Genomic DNA, 17912 nt, shown 5'->3' on the forward strand with positions numbered 1-17912 from the left:
CTGATTAACTTTATTAAGAATGGTTGTGTCCATGTCCAAGTTAAGAAATACCACAAATTAGAAAAAACTCTCCATCATGTGAAGACATGCGCTGATATGTTTATGCACTGCAAATGCGTGAATACACACTAATCACCTCAAACCAGATCTTTTGTTAGAGGTCAGAATGAACAGCTTTTCAGATTCAAGTTCTGCAAGTATTGTACTCAAAGACTCATTCTACTGTCAGGTTTCAGTTGGAAAGTAAAACCTGCAAATATCAAAAGGAAAATAATCTGATTAGGTTTTTTTCCCCTCAGTGGCCTGGGTATAGCCAAGCCAGCTTTTTCACTGTCTAGGACTTCAGAAGCTATAAAGCTTACAGTTTGTGTGCAATTAACAAACATCATTAAGAAATTATAATATAATCAACCAGTTAGGTTTACATTTCCAGTGTGTGTCAAAAATGTCCTTCAAAGTGATCTGGAAGGTCAAGACACGCAGCCTAACCATTAGTTGACTATGATATACTGAAACATACAGGCAATCACTATGACTGTGTTAAAAGCTTTAGGTTCAGAGAGTAGGTGAACAAATGTAACTGTAAACTGCAAATGTAAATGTAAATCTGTTTTTCTCAACGCATTGTAAAATGTGTTGAGAAAAACAGATTTTTAAATGGATCAATATGCTGCGATTGCATTCGAATGAGAGTCATATATGGTTATGGATTTCTGTTGATGGACCAAAAGGAGCTACAGTCAGGAGCGCATCAGTGCTACTCTTAGTATTGACTCATAAGTGTCTTATTACACTTGTGCTGTTTTGACGATCAGAACAGAAGACACAATGTCAGGAATGTTGGATTATGCACAATGAGTTGGATGAAAGCCTATTTCAAGGTGTTGCTAAGGCGGTGCAGTTGCAACATCTGGTCTAAAATAGGCTTACTTAACACTTTATATGTCTGTCTAGTGGTTGTTTGCTGGCTACAGCCCATCACCTGACTAAAATATATGAATAGTCATGGTGAATTGTTTTCAGTATCCCTACTTCAGTGAATGCTTAGCGTGGCTTTCGACTGAATCACCTATTTCCCATCACAGATGTTCTATGCATTTGAAAAAAATGTGTACTGTACTAAATATTGTACTATACTGCCCAAATATATTTTTGTAAAGTCTATGAAGAAAGTAGTTACTCATGTCACATGGGTTTGTCATGCCTATAATCAATAGTAATTTTATATTCATGTAAAATGACTTTTTTTCTGAATGTCTCAGTGTAACAAGCAGCCATTTTGTCACATACGTCCAGTATGTAAGTGGATTATCCAAGACCAACATTTTTTTGTTTGTTTGTTTTTGGACCATCTGAGAGAATCCTCAGATGCATGCTAATTGCACTAACACAGTTAGAACTGAAGCTGAAACATAGATCTTGACCTGTATTGACTTTACACAGTAGGCTGTTTCACAGCAAGAAGGTTGCATATAAAGTATAATTAAATTTCTGTGGTAAAACAGAAAAGTCTTTTTCCCCTCAGGTTATAAGAACATGAGACCCAATTCTCTCATGATTCCAATTAATCAAAAACATTAATTCATGAAAACCACAGTGTGCCAGAGATACCATCATATACAAGGTTAGTCAAAATTATGTTAACACTAATGGATTATTTTTCTCTTGCAGATAGACGTACGCTATGGGTGACAGATTAAATGGTACTGTTGTTCGCTGGTTTTTGTGTGTTGAACACGATGGCAAACAGGTTGAGACCGTCCTGTAAATTATCTTGCACGTATGATGTATGCTTTGTGAATAAATGGTTTCTACCATTTAAGTGTTAACATAATTTTGACTAACCCTGTATTTGGGCTTACATTTGCTTGAAGGGTAAGAGAGCTTTAATGGGAAAGTGCTATAATTAATGCTACTGTTAGTTGTTGTTCGAAAACCAGAACCACAAGACCCTTAGCTGGATTTAAAAGGTTCACCAGTAGATGCTAGAACATATTCACTGTCTCAGTGCTCTCAGTGCATGTCTACACAAACACAGTTGGCCGCATTTACTATTCATAGCTAAAAGAGCCATATGAAACTGTGGGACAGTTTTTGTCTATCTTCTAAGTGGGCACATTGTAGTCATAAACAGATGCTAGTATAAGCACTTTATTCTGACACACCAGTGTTTCGGCACGTTATCTCTGACGCCTTCTTTTGAGTTTTTTGTTGGAAATACTGAAGGATGTACATGTGTAAATTAGGATTGTCTTTGAGTGCTGTTTGACTAATTTAGATCCACTTCATCCTCTTTTGTTTCTGTGATATATGAGGCTATTTCAGAATTACACAATTATCACAACTCTATAGATATGCTTGTTATGGTTCACGTTGTGATTTGACATGTTGTCGATGAATGGGTTCACACCCAGATTCTGTCTGCTCAAACAGAAAATAATGTTTATCTAAAAGCCAGGCAGTCATTCTGGGGCAACCAATACAAAAAAAAAAAAAAGGCACAAGCTCTTTGATGAGGTATTATCACACAGTATTATCATGTGCTATAACACTTACTTAAACCAATAAAAGGTAAATACTCCTACAATAATTCACTTTTGTATTTATGACTCTGTAGATAATTACCTCACATATTTACGTTAGAATGATCTTACAAAATGATTTTCTTATTTCAATATGTTTTCAGAAATGGTTTAAATTTAAATACTAGTTGAGTTTCACTCTTATTTTGATTTGAGTGTAATCCTTCAAGTTCTGCAGTGGTGTCAGGTATCAGTCCTGGGATAATGGAGCACAATTTGAATTTTGCAACATACTGGTACCAGATCTATCCGTAATGTGTGCGTGCACACCCACCCACACACCCTCTTTACTCACAAACAAGTATGTAAGTCATTATTTAACTTCCTCTTATGAACCCCTTGGACTATTTACACACACACACACACACACACACACACACACACACACACACACACATTTTATATATATATGTGTGTGTGTGTGTGTGTATTAGTAGCAAAAGACTATTAGCCTCCCAGGAATCAGGAATATGCTAAACAAAATTGAAAATTTTGGCTTAACTACTATATAAACTTAACATCTAAATATACACAGCCTATGCCACTGCTCAATAATTATGGCAATATGAGTTTTACAATAATCCTTAGTAGCTGTTGTCAAATATTCATATTTCTCTAATATATGTTTTTTAAAAATTGTAGAAGTCTAAAAATCACCCTACAATACTGCAGACACACCTATTTTTGACTGCATCTACCTTGCATCAAATTCTGCGTGATGATGTGCACGCCTACAACAAAGCCACACCCTCTTTGCTGCAGACACACCCAGATCACTCACAAGCACTGCAGTCAGTGTCTCAACAGCTCTGTGCAATGATGCTGTTTACAAGGTCAAGCCAAAACTTTCTTTTAAAACAAACAAACAAACAAACACACACACACACACACACACACACACACACACACACACACACACACACACACACACACACACACACACGAGCACACAAACAATGAGTCACTGCAGTGCAAGAAACAGAATATATTGCCAGGCAGGAGGGCTGAGTGCTGGATTAGGGATAAAAATAGCAGGCATGAAGCAAGTTAGAGGGTAAGGCTGAGCAATAGAGAGAGACAGGGAGAGGGAGAGTGATGATGCCCACCCGCAGCTGGTGCATGCCAGTTGGGGAACGCCAGATGAAAACAGTCACACATAGTGGCTGTCCTCTAGAGAGCTCAAGCCTGGTGTCCAGTGATGTCTGGCCCAAAAATATGCTGCGTCTGCTCAGGCAGCTTCCGTCCACTCCTTCTGGAGCTGCAGAACTCGCAGCCTCTTCTTCACTCTTGCTCACTGGTGATGTGCAGAGAGGCAGAGAGGGAGAGAATGAGCAGGAAACAGTCAGTCAGTCTTTGAAGCTAGTGAGTGAAGGAGAGAGTGAGCAATGGTGTGCTGAATCCACGGTAAGTAACAGTGCACTCTGCAATGATGCTCTAGTCTTCTCTGCTGCAAAGTAAATACAGGCTCCCATGCAGCACATGAGTTAGGGGTGGGCTGTTCTGGCTGTCTACTTCCTCTTTAACTCCACCCACCTCACTGGTTTGACCAACAGGAACAAAAAGACGCCCAGGGCAGTCTGGGACAAAAATATTTACCACACCACGCCAGTTCCCTAAAACCCAAAGCATGAAAATGGGCTAGATAATTGAATTTGACATTGCACAGTGCATGACTTCATGTCTCTCAAGAAAAAGAAAACGTAGGATGCCTCATGTGACTTGAATTAAATGAGCTAAATGCAGAACCTGTGAAATGGCATAAAAAACTGAGGTACATATTTTAAAAATTCTCTGGCATCTGATGATCATTACTTCTGTATGAACATTGTATGTGAATCTGCTCTGTTTCTGGTTTATTACATTTGAGGATGGCCAAAGATGGCCGCTAAATGATTTAGGACTCGTGCCCAAAATTAAAAGTGATCTCAAAAAAAGAGTATGATGTCAACCTCAACACAGACCACTGCAGAGGACACACACAAAAGAAGGCAACATGGCAATCATTTTGTTCACCTTCAGAATAAAGAGCATACTACATTTTTTTTCATGCACTGAACCATTGAATGTACATTACATGAAATATTTAACATTATTTGCATTTTGTATTTTTTATCGAACTCAGTCATGCCATCTCTTTGTGACTCTGCATTACTGACAGGGAGTGGCAAGATGATACTGCATTAGCTCCTGGCCCAAGCCCAAAAAAGAACTCCACATTACAATCCATTAAGGTAGGCCAGAAAAACAACCTTCTACATTCTCCATCTTTTCTCGAACTGCCATGTATGCGGAGTTTTGCTGCGAAAAAGCTCTTAGAGGTTTTTAAACAACCAAATTTATAATAATGTTAATATTTGCACATTTGGTTTGGAGTATGGTTAGGGTACTTTGTACAGTTTCTTTAGATGGAGGAAAAGAGTACATATACAAGCACATACACAACATCTCACTGATGCACAGATGAATCAGCAGATGATGTTATGATAAATCAGAGAACGAACAATAAATCAGCAATCACAAATCTATGCTGTGTCATGACTATGATGTATTATATTGTGGAATCTACAACTGCTATGAAATATTTTAAAACATAATACTCTTTATAAAACGCCCTTTAGACTGTGGGAAGTTGTGTGGCATTTGTACAAATACAGTATGTGTAGATTATTATATAACACACAGAAAACACACACACACACACACAGAGTATTACACGATGGCACAAAAATATGAAATTTATCTTCAAGTGGTGAACATATTTCATGAGGTTGCTATGCTCACTTGTGAAATATGTTCACCACTTGAAGATAAACTTCATATCTTCATGTCACCGTGTAATATTCTTCTTATTATACAGAAACATTCACAAGAAAAAAATCCAATCAAAAGAATTAATTCTGAACCAGTTTGCCATTTTGACAAAGTGTGTCAAGTCAGCAGGAAAACACTGGGAGTGATGTCATCGGAGTGAGATATCAGGAATTATTATACGGTACATACAGGACACTTTTTCAATGGAATAAAAACATGCATTCTATTCCCTTCTAGCAGGTTTCATTCATTTGTTTTGACAGCATGCAATATTGTTAGCATATCACTTATCCTATGTGTATTACGTCACTCTACCCAGTGGAGAATGAGCATTGAATATGGTTTACGATACTGCATGGTTGTCAAGACAACATGATGTCACATGTCAGAGCTGATGCAAATCTCCAGTGAGAAAATTTTCTGCTGCGCATGCGCAGAAGCATTTCTTTGTTCACTGGGAAAGAGAAAGACAGGTTGAACACCCGAAAAGCGACCAACACGTCATATTTTTATTTTTCACACATATTTACAAGAGAAAAACATACCAACGGACATCGAAATACTGGAAAAGAGACACGCCAGAGATGTAAATCTTCCGCGCTAGTGAGCAACTATGACAATTTGTCAACAAACATAGCCTCCAAGTTTGCTTCATTAAATATGGAAGATTTTGAGAGAATTTTAAAAGAGAAAGATGTGTTGAACACCCGAAAGGAATGTATAATAATAATAATAATAATAATAATAATAATAATAATAATGGCTTTTTTTCATGGTATATCAGATATATTCCATTCATTTATACTGACTTTATATTGATCTTTAATTTTAAATTGATTTTTTGTTTTATACTAAATGTATGGGGGCGGCATGGTGGTGTAGTGGTTAGCACTGTCGCCTCACAGCAAGAAGGTCCGGGTTCGAGCCCCATGGCCGGCGAGGGCCTTTCTGTGCGGAGTTTGCATGTTGTCCGCATGGGTTTCCTCCGGGTGCTCCGGTTTCCCCCACAGTCCAAAGACATGCAGGTTAGGTTAACTGGTGACTCTAAATTGACCGTAGGTGTGAATGTGAGTGTGAATGGTTGTCTGTGTCTATGTGTCAGCCCTGTGATGACCTGGCGACTTGTCCAGGGTGTACCCCACCTTTTGCCTGTAGTCAGCTGGGACAAGGCAATATAATACAGATAACAAACATACTGGAATAAAGTAATACAGTCCAGTGTTAAATTGTTAGCGTGTTGTGTGCCCTACTTGGTCCTTATTGAAACTGATATTGACTGTAAGAACAATGATTAAGGTCATCTTGACCCACCTAAAACTTAATTTTTGCATATACTGTATGTCAAATGTGTGTTCTGCCCCAGTCAGTGTTGTATGTCCTGTGACTGAATCAAAGTAGTTAGGAGAAAAAAAATGGGTAAAATAGATGAATGAATCAATCCACTGTTCTAGCATGCCTGAAATGCTTGGTTTATTGGGGGGGTAAAAAAGACAGGGGATGAAAAGGAAATCAAAAACAACTTAATTGTATCAAGTGAGGGGGTTTCTGAAGTTAATTTCATATGCACACAAGTATTTATTGAGTTATATTGTTTGTCTAAAAGAACACAATGGAGCTGTTGTCAGCTAAATCATATTGAGTAGAGTATGAATAAATATACCACTGAAAATGTTTTCCACATATTTTAATACTTGTTTTGCCCCTGGTGTTTGTTATATATGCACGTGTTGGTTATTTCATGTACATTTCCAAGTATGGCATATTCGCTATAATGCAGATTCAGAATATCAGTTTAAATATACAAACCCCATTTCCAGAAAAGTTTAGATATTTTCCAAAATGCAATAAAAACAAAAATCTGTGATTTGTTAATTCGTGTGTACATTTATTTAACGGACAGAAGTACAAAGAAGATATTTTCAATAGTTTTTCAATAGATTTACAATAGTTTCACTGACAAGCATAATTGTATTTTGTAAATCTAATGAAGTTAGAATTTGATGCCTGCAACAAACTCAAAAAAAAAAAAACATTGGGAAAGAGGCAAAATAAGACTGAAAGGTTTATAGAATATTCAAGTAACACCATTTTGGAAAATTCCACAATGGTAACAGGTGAGGGTATCATGATTAGGTATAAAAAGAGTTGATTGATTGATTGATTTTATTTGGCAATAAAAATACATGTACATAAAATACATAAAACAGACATTGCTGAGGATAGCACAATAAAGCATAAAACTTATTTCCATTGTGGTCTAACGGTAATTTTATGCACACTTCACAAACTGTATGAATTACTGGGGATTAAATAGATGCATACCAATGTTTCCTGTCCTCAAACGGACAGGCTGGTCGAACAATTTAATCAAATGCTTGAAAACATGATTTGTAAGTTTGTTCATGATGAGACCAGAAATTGGGACAGGTGGTTGCAGCCCCTCTTATTTGCAGTATTATTTGCAGTGTTTGTTTTTTGTTTTGTTTTAAACAGGGTAAAGCCTTTACAAAAAACACACAACAAAGAAAAAAACTCTCATATATACTGACCCTGATTAACCTGTATACCCTGTATGCCCCCACATTTTGTATGCCGCTGAATCTGTCCTTTTTTCAGTAGCTTTGTATAAACTATAACCGCTAAATGTAATGCAATGTTATGTAAGGTGATCGCCTAGGCATTCTCATTGTGAAAAGTAAGTCACATGTACATGGACTGGCATTTAATGTTGTATTTGTTCCTTTCTATTTGTTTTTTGTCTGTTCATATTCTTTTTGGGGGAGTAAAGTCAGTTTAAAAATGCCGTTAAATGCATAGGCCTATAGGCCAAGTTTAATGACCTTGAGGTTATCAGAGGTCATACGTCATTTTACAAATGAAAAATGAATTCAGCACCCAAACATTTAACAAACAAGGCTATTTGCTAACTTCATTAATCATTTTAGTACATTTCATTCCTTAGAAAGCTGAGAAACTGGGTTCAGCTGAGACGTTTACAGGCCCAAAGTTCAATGACCTCTACAGGTCAACAGAGGTCAGATAGAGCTCGGCATATTGCAGATTTGAATTCGGCACACCCAAATTGACAAAATAAGACTGTTTGCCGACTTTGTCTCAAAAATACCTTTAACTCCTTAAATAAGCACTTTTTTGAATTTTGGTACCAGTCTAAAAAGAGGAAATTTATTCAATATTTTCACTCGTCTGTGAAGGAGGGGCTTTAATTCTTCATGATGTAGTTTATATGTAAATCAATTTTACAAAAACATTTGAATTGTAATCAAAATATAATTTAACTTTAAGTTGTGAGAATGATTACATTTTAATGCAGTGTGTAAATCTGCAACTTGTTCAGATGTGATGTAAGTAATGATATCTTCACTGTAAAAAGAAACTAGTAAAGAAAAAACCATGTGTTTCCATGTTACGTTAGTGATGAAAAAAGCAAATAATTGAATAAAATCAATGGGATATTGTGTGACAGTTTCAAACTTTTGTCTGTGTATTACTATTATGCTAATTGATAAGTTAGTACAAAATAAGGGGTGTATCTACATGACATCCTGCAGGCAACAAAGTAAAGTTTAATAAAATGTATGCTAACTGATGAACATTCGAAACTAAGGAGTAAAATTTAAAAATAATAACAAATATGTTTTTGTTTTTCTGTCCAATAATTGCATTTAAAGGAACAAATATATGTACAGAAAGAGATATTCCTTGGTTATTAAAGAGGGTTTTTAAATGCATACATGTTTCCATGTTACACGCGTGAACTTCAGAACATCGTTAAAATTTTCCACAGTGGAGGCCAGATAAAGCAAGATGCTATCTTTATTCTTATTAAACATGACAAAAGAAACATTGAGTGTTAAGTAAATGCAAAAAAAAAAAGTAAAATTAGAAAATTTATTTTTTGACCAAAATGTCCCAAATGAGAGACCAGTTTCTGAGACGGACCTATTTACAATATCTAAGGGCTGTCCTGAGATCATTGAGATGTGCAGGACTCACAGCAAACCCAAGGAAGTGTACAATTGGGCAGATGGAAGTACAGTATCTGGGCTTCAACTTGGTTCATGGGCAGGTATGTCCCCGAATTCATAAGACAGCAGCGACTGTGGCCTGCCTGAGACCCAAGACCAAAAAGGGGTTGAGGCAGTTCCTGAGGCTGGCTGTTTCCCAAGGGACATCACACAGCCTCTCCATTTTCATTTGTCACTGATTAGGTATTACCTGTTTATTTTACTCCAGTGGGCGGCATGGTGGTGTAGTGGTTAGCACGGTCGCCTCACAGCAAGAAGGTTCTGGGCTCAAACCCAGCGGCCAGTGAGGGCCTTTCTGTGTGGAGTTTGCATGTTCTGTGTCTGCGTGGGTTTCCTCCGGGTGCTCCGGTTTCCCCCACAATCCAAAGACATGCAGTTAGGTTGACGTGGGGCAGCCTTGGGCTGAGGTGCCCTGACTCCTGACTGCTCCCCGGGCGCTCTGGTGTGGCTGCCCACTGCTCTGTGTGTGTGTTCACTGCTTCAGATGGGTTAAATGCAGAGGATGAATTTCACTGTGCTTAAAGTGTGCATGTGACGAATAAAGGTTTCTTCTTCTTTTTTTACTTCTTCAATATTTAGTGGTTTTATAGTTTTCATAGGATTTTTTTTACCTTTCTGCTGCTTTTTGTATTAGCACAATGCACTAATAGGCAGACAAGTGATAAGTTTACATGGCCTATAAAGTGAGTCTGATACTGATGTATGATTTATGCTGACTCTGTAATTAGCATTCTTTCTTTCTTTCTTAATTAATTAATTGATTGATTAATTAATTAGCTAACTAGCTAGCAAGCAAACAAGCATTAAATTAAAAGACTTACGTCTGGTTAATTACATATCTTCATAGTGACTGAAAGTTTTTCAGTAATCGTATCTTGCACGTGTATCTTATTTGTGTTTTATTCTGGGGTCAATGAGCCATTTTTGTGCCGCCTTGGGGAACTATCCTGTTGCAAGATCAAATGACAACTCTGCTTTATTTTCCTACCAGAGGAGTTCAAATATGCTACAAAGTTCCTGGAATATGAAACAGGATGCCTAATGCTATTAATTATAATATGGTGCCTTTAGCCTTTTAAAGCCAAAGAAAAAAATCCCCATCACTATCAATCAACTTGCTGGTGATGGGGATTCGATTTTTTTTTTTAATGACCAGACTTCTTCATCTCATCTCATCTCATTATCTCTAGCCGCTTTATCCTTCTACAGGGTCGCAGGCAAGCTGGAGCCTATCCCAGCTGACTACAGGCGAAAGGCGGGGTACACCCTGGACAAGCCGCCAGGTCAGACTTCTTTTCATGCCAAATTTATTTTGGTTTCAGTTTGCCTCTAACCTCAAGATCTTATGTGATAGTCAACCTGGATGACAGGTTTAGCAAAAAGCCAATGAAACACCGGCCCTTCTAGGGTCACGTTAAGTTAAGCCCATACCTTCATTATCTTACTTAAAGGAGCAAATAATCTGATTATGTTTAAACATCATTACCATAATAACAATGTTTTTAAACAATATATAGAAATGCTGTATATGTAGCATGATTTGTAATATGCTATGTTATAGGTGAAATTACATGTCACTATGTTAAAGCCATCAGGTTTTTGAATGTATGTATGTATGTATGCATGTATGATACAGTGCCTTGCAAAAGTATTCATCCCCCTTGGTGTTTGTCCTGTTTTGTCACATTACAAGCTGGAATTAAAATGGATTTTTGGGGTTTAGCACCATTAGATTTACACAACATGCCTACCACTTTAAAGGTGCACTTTTTTTTTATTGTGACACAAACGATAATTAAGATGAAAAAACAGAAATCTCGAGTGTGCATAGGTATTCACCCCCCTCAAAGTCAATACTTTATAGAGCCACCTTTTGCTGTAATTACAGCTGCAAGTCTCTTGGGGTATGTCTCTATTAGCTTAGCACATCTAGCCACTGGGATTTTTGCCCATTCCTCAAGGCAAAACTGCTCCAACTCCTTCAAGTTAGATGGGCTGCGTTGGTGTACAGAAGTCTTCAAGTTATGCCACAGATTCTCAATTGGATTGAGGTCTGGGCTTTGATTAGGTCATTCCAAGACAATTAAATGTTTCCCTTTAAACCACTCCAGTGTAGCTTTAGCAGTATGTTTAGAATCATTGCCCTGCTGGACCGTGAAGCTTCATCCCAGTCTGAAACCTCTGGCTGACTCAAACAGGTTTTCCTCCAGAATTGCCATGGGATATTCAAAGTTTGGGATATTTTTTTATAACCCAACCCTGATTTATACTTCTCCACAATTTCGTCTCTGACCTGTTTGGAGGCTCCTTGGTTCTCATGTTGCTTGCTTAGTAGTGTAGCAGAGTCAGGGTCCTTCCAGAACAGGTTGATTTATACAGACATCATGTGACAGATCATGTGACACTTTGATTGCACACAGGTGGATCTTAATCAACTAATTATGTGACTTATGAAGTGAATTGGTCGGACCAGCTCTTATTTAGGGGTTTCATACCAAAGGGGGTGAATACTTATGCACACTCCAGATTTCTGTTTTTTCATCTTAATTATTGTTTGTGTCACAATAAAAAAAAAAACAATGTGCACCTTTAAAGTGGTAGGCATGTTGTGTAAATCAAATGGTGCTAACCCTCCAAAAATCCATTTTAATTCCAGCTTGTAATGCGACAAAACAGGACAAACACCAAGGGGGATGAATACTTTTGCAAGGCACTATATGTACTGTATGCATACAGCATTACACCAGCAAATGTGGTAGCACTGAAGTTTGTTTTTTCTACATGTTTATTGTTCTCATAAATAAACTCAAAGGACATTATTTCATATTTAATATCCAGTGTAAACTGCTGCCATTTCTACAGGCTCCCCCCCCCCCCCCCCCCCCCCAAGAGTCCATGACTTCTATGCTAACAGTAGTACATTAATGTCATCTTTTCATATTCTCAGTAGCTGGGGCTGTGGATACAATACTACATGGAAACCCAAGGAAAAAGAATTTACTCAAAACGCCATGCACATGATCCTGAATGTACTCCAGGATTAGATTGGCTAACTGCAATCTAATTTTGAACAGGCAAATGAACAGACAAAAATTGATAAAAATATTTATCTACAGATTTCCTTAAAGCTGTTTTGTGACTATGTCATTCTTAAAAGCATTATACAAATAAAACTGAATTGAATTTGGCTAACTTGGGCATAAAGACTGAATGCAAGATTTTAAGCCCTTTCTCTGGAACAGATCCTAGGATCAGTGGACTTACATTCATCCATCCATCCATTATTCGTAACTGCTTATCCTGTGCAGGGTTGCAGGCAAGCTGGAATCTATCCGAACTGACTATGGGCGAGAGGCGGGGTACACCCTGGACAAGTCACCAGATCATCGCAGGGCTGACACACAGAGACAAACAACCATTCACACCTACGGTCAATTTAGAGTCACCAGTTAACCTACAGTTGACTTGGCTTGGAGGAATTTTAGCCCATTCCTCCGTACAGAACAGCTTCAACTCTGGGATGTTGGTGGGTTTCCTCACATGAACTGCTCACTTCAGGTCCTTCCACAACATTTCCATTGGATTAAGGTCAGGACTTTGACTTGGCCATTCCAAAACATTAACTTTATTCTTCTTTAACCATTTTTGGCAGAATGACTTGTGTGCTTAGGGTCATTGTCTTGCTGCATGACCCACCTGTTCTTGAGATTCAGTTCATGGACAGATGTCCTGACATTTTCCTTTAGAATTTGCTGGTATAATTCAGAATTCATTGTTCCATCAATGATGGTAAGCCGCCCTGGCCCAGATGCAGCAAAACAGGCCCAAACCATGATACTACCACCACCATGTTTCACAGATGGGATAAGGTTCTTATGCTGGAATGCAGTGTTTTCCTTTCTCCAAACATAACACTCCTCATTTAAACCAAAAAGTTCTAGTTTGGTCTCATCCATCCACAAAACATTTTTCCAATAGCCTTCTGGCTTGTCCATGTGATCTTTAGCAAACCAGATGAGCAGCAATGTTCTTTTTGGAGAGCACTGGATTTCTCCTTGCAACCCTGCCATGCACACCATTGTTGTTCAGTGTTCTCCTGATGGTGGACTCATGAACATTAACATTAGTCAATGTGAGAGAGGCCTTCAGTTGCTTAGAAGTTACCGTGCGGTCCTTTGTGACCTTGCCAACTATTACACACCTTGCTCTTGGAGTGATCTTTGTTGGTCAACCACTCCTGGGGAGGGTAGCAATGGTCTTGAATTTCCTCCATTTGTACACAATCTGTCTGACTGTGGATTGGTGGAGTCCAAACTCTTTAGAGATGGTTTTGTAACCTTTTCCAGCCTGATGAGCATCAACAACGCTTTTTCTGAGGTTCTCAGAAATCTCTTTTGTTCGTGCCATGATACACTTCCCCAAACATGTGTTGTGAAGATCAGACTTTGATAGATCTCTGTTCTTTAAATAAAACAAGGATGCCCACTCACACCTGATTGTCATCCCATTGATTGAAAACACCTGACTCGAATTTCACCTTCAAATTAACTGCTAATCCTAGAGGTTCACATACTTTTGCCACTCACAGATATGTAATATTGGATCATTTTTCTCAATAAATAAATGACCAAGTATAATATTTTTGTCTCATTTGTTTAACTGGGTTCTCTGTATCTACTTTTAGGCCTTGTGTGAAAATCTGATGATGTTTTAGGTCATATTTATGCAGAAATATAGAAAATTCTAAAGGGTTCACAAACTTTCAAGCGCCACTGTAACTTGCATGTCTTTGGACTGTGGGGGAAACCGGAGCACCCGGAGGAAACCCACACAGACACGGGGAGAACATGCAAACTCCACACAGAAAGGCCCTCGCCGGCCACAGGGCTCGAACCCGGACCTTCTTGCTGTGAGGCGACAGCACTAACCACTACACCACCATGCCGCCTAGAATAATTATATTAGCATAATAAATTTCCACTTAATTTTGTATATATTCCCTAAATCCAACTCAGTAAAATTATGCTGCTTTCAAATGTGCCTCCCATCACAGAGTAAACTGTCCATAAATTCTTTTCCACTACAGTTTGGGTGAATCAAACCCAATTCAATTTTGCTGCATACTTTTGTCACCATCTAGAGGCAACATTAGGGGAATTTTTCTTCACTAATGAGTCATTGAGAGCACACGTAATAGATAGGAAAACATCATTTTCGTCACTCATTTATACTGACTTTATATTTTTCTTTAATTTTAAATTGATTTTTTTGTTTTATACTAAATGTACGGGGGCAGTATGGTGGTGTAGTGGTTAGCACTGTTGCCTCACAGCAAGAAGGTCCGGGTTCGAGCCCCGTGGCCAGCAAGGGCCTTTCTGTGCAGAGTTTGCATGGTCTCCCTGTGTCCGCGTGGGTTTCTTCCGGGTGCTCCGGTTTCCCCCACAGTCCAAAGACATGCAGGTTAGGTTAACTGGCGACTCTAAATTGACCGTAGGTGTGAATGTGAGTGTGAATGGTTGTCTGTGTCTATGTGTCAGCCCTGTGATGACCTGGCAACTTGTCCAGGGTGTACCCCGCCTTTCACCCGTAGTCAGCTGGGATAGGCTCCAGCTTGCCTGCGACCCTGTAGAACAGGATAAAGCGGCTAGAGATAATGAGATGAGATGAGACTAAATGTACGGAACCCCTAAAAGGGACAGGTGTAAAAAATATAATAGAAAGTATTTGGTACACACGTTGTCTGTTAGTAGACTGATGATATCTTCTGGTACATTTCGTGTTCCAGGTACAGTATATATGGTACAATTCATGTTCTTAAATATATCCTTCTGTATGGCCACTGCTGTCACAAACACTTCATCATATTTATTTTATGGAGTTCAGGCTTGTCTCAGGTAGTTTCTCATGCACCAGAAACTTTCCACATACACAGAATATATATGAGAGAGAGAGGATATTACACAGTAGCACAAAGATATGAAGTTTATCTTTGAGTGGTGAAAATAATTTTCAATACAAGAAGATAAACTTCATATCTTCGTGTCACAGTGTTATGTTCTTTTTATTATATAGACAGATCCATAAAAAATACACAAGTTAATCAAAATAATTTTAATTTTGAACTGGTTCACCATTTTGACAACACGCGTCTAGTCAGCGGGAAAACACTGGAAATGCTATCACTGATATCCTCACGAGTGAAGATACTGGAAAATGTTACTCAGGTCTGGGACACTGTGTATAATGTAAATAAAAAACAGAATGTTATAATTTACAAATCTTAGAAACCCTATATTTAATTGAAAAAATAGTACAAAGACTGGGGCGGCACGGTGGTGTAGTGGTTAGCACTGTCGCCTCACAGCAAGAAGGTCCGGGTTCGAGCCCCGTGGCCGGCGAGGACCTTTCTGTGTGGAGTTTGCATGTTCTCCCCGTGTCTGCGTGGGTTTCCTCCGGGTGCTCCGGTTTCCCCCACAGTCCAAAGACATGCAGGTTAGGTTAACTGGTGACTCTAAATTGACCGTAGGTGTGAATGTGAGTGTGAATGGTTGTCTGTGTCTATGTGTCAGCCCTGTGATGACCTGGCGACTTGTCCAGGGTGTACCCTGCCTTTCGCCCGTAGTCAGCTGGGATAGGCTCCAGCTTGCCTGCGACCCTGTAGAAGGATAAAGCGGCTAGAGATAATGAGATGAGATGAGTACAAAGACAACATATCAAATGCTGAAACTGACAAATTTTATTGCTTTTTGAAAAATATATGCTTGTTTTGAATTTGATGTCAGCAACACGTTTCAGAAAAGTTGGGATGGAGCAACAAAAGACTGAAAAAGTTGTGGAATGCTAAAAATACTAATTTGGTTAATTGGCAACAGGTCAGTAACATGACTGGGTGTAAAAAGAGCATCCCAAAGAGGCGGAGTCTCTCAGAAGTAAAGATGAGGAGGGGTTCAACACTCTGTGAAAGACTACGTGGGCAAACAGTGCAACAATTTAAGAATAACATTCCTTAATGTAAAATTGCAAAGAATTTGGGGATCACATCATCTATGGTACATATCATCATTAAAAGAGTCAGAGAATCTGGAGAAATCTCTGTACGCAAGAGACAAGGCTGAAACCTGACACTGGATGCCTGTGATCTTCAGGCCCTCAGGTGACACTGCATTAAAATCAAACACATGTCTGCAGTCTGTAATGATCTGGCGACTTGTCCAGGATGTACCCCACCTCTCGCCCATAGTCAGCTGGGATAGGCTCCAGCTTGCCCGTGACCCTGCACAGGATAAGCGGTTACGGATAATGGATGGATGGATGTGTCTGTAATGGAAATCACTGTATGGGCTCAGAAACACTTCAGAAAACCATCATTTGGGAAAACAGCTCATTACTGCATCCACAAATGCAAGTTAAAACCAGATATAAACAATATCCAGAAACACCACCACCTTCTCTGGGCCCGAGCTCTTTTACGATGAACTGAGGCGAAGTGGAAAACTGTCCCAAGGTCTGACGAATCAAAAGTAGAAATTCTTTTTAGAAATCATGGAAACCACATCCTCCAGGCTACAAACACATTAGATGACACATAAAGCAGCACTGTTAAGGTTCTCCTCCTTACTGGTTAGAGATACAAGCCCCTCCAAAAATATTGGAATATCAAGGCCAATTCTATTGTTTTTGTTATACACTGAAGACATTTGGGTTTGAGATCAAAAAATGAATATGAGGCGATTGATCAGAATTTCAGCTTTCATTTCATGTTATTTACAGCTAGCTAATTTGTCATCTTTTATTCATCTTGTGATTTCAAACCCAAATGTCTTAAGTGTATCACAAAAACAAAAGAACTGACCTTTCTGTTCCAATACTTTCAGAGGGTACTGTATGCAACAGGTGGACTTATAGCACTTTTCCACCGACACAGTGCTGGTGCCTAATCTAGAATCCATTCCATATATTTCGACCCCCCCCCCCAAAAAAAAAAGATTGGTGCTGGTGCCAAAAAGCTGCCACAAAATTGCTGGTGCCAAATTTGGAACCACTGATGTCAATAGCTATGGGAGGGGCTACCACAAGAAATCTGCTGCCATTTTGATACAAAAAGGCACAAAATTAGAAATCGCTACACACAGGCAACCTACAAATGCAAGATGGAATAACTGTAAAAGTAAATTTAGAAAAAGTAAGCAAAGCAGATGTGTTCAGACTGCCATGCTTTTTCCCCCCTACAAATGCTACCCATCATTATTTCAACAGAAATAAATCCCATTTCCACTAAGTAACATGCAGTTCTCAAATCTGTTGAAATGTGGGCCGGTTCTCAAAAGACAAAAAGGCACTGGCACCTTCTGGTGGAAGAGAGCTAATAAATAAATAAATAAAAATAACCATTACCAATAACCAGTTGTGTTTTCCAATAGTCACCTGGATCTAAAGATATTTTAACTGTTATACAGCCAAAAATGTACAGTTG

Source organism: Neoarius graeffei, chromosome 7 (genome assembly GCF_027579695.1).
Source record: "Neoarius graeffei isolate fNeoGra1 chromosome 7, fNeoGra1.pri, whole genome shotgun sequence".
NCBI lineage: Eukaryota > Metazoa > Chordata > Actinopteri > Siluriformes > Ariidae > Neoarius > Neoarius graeffei.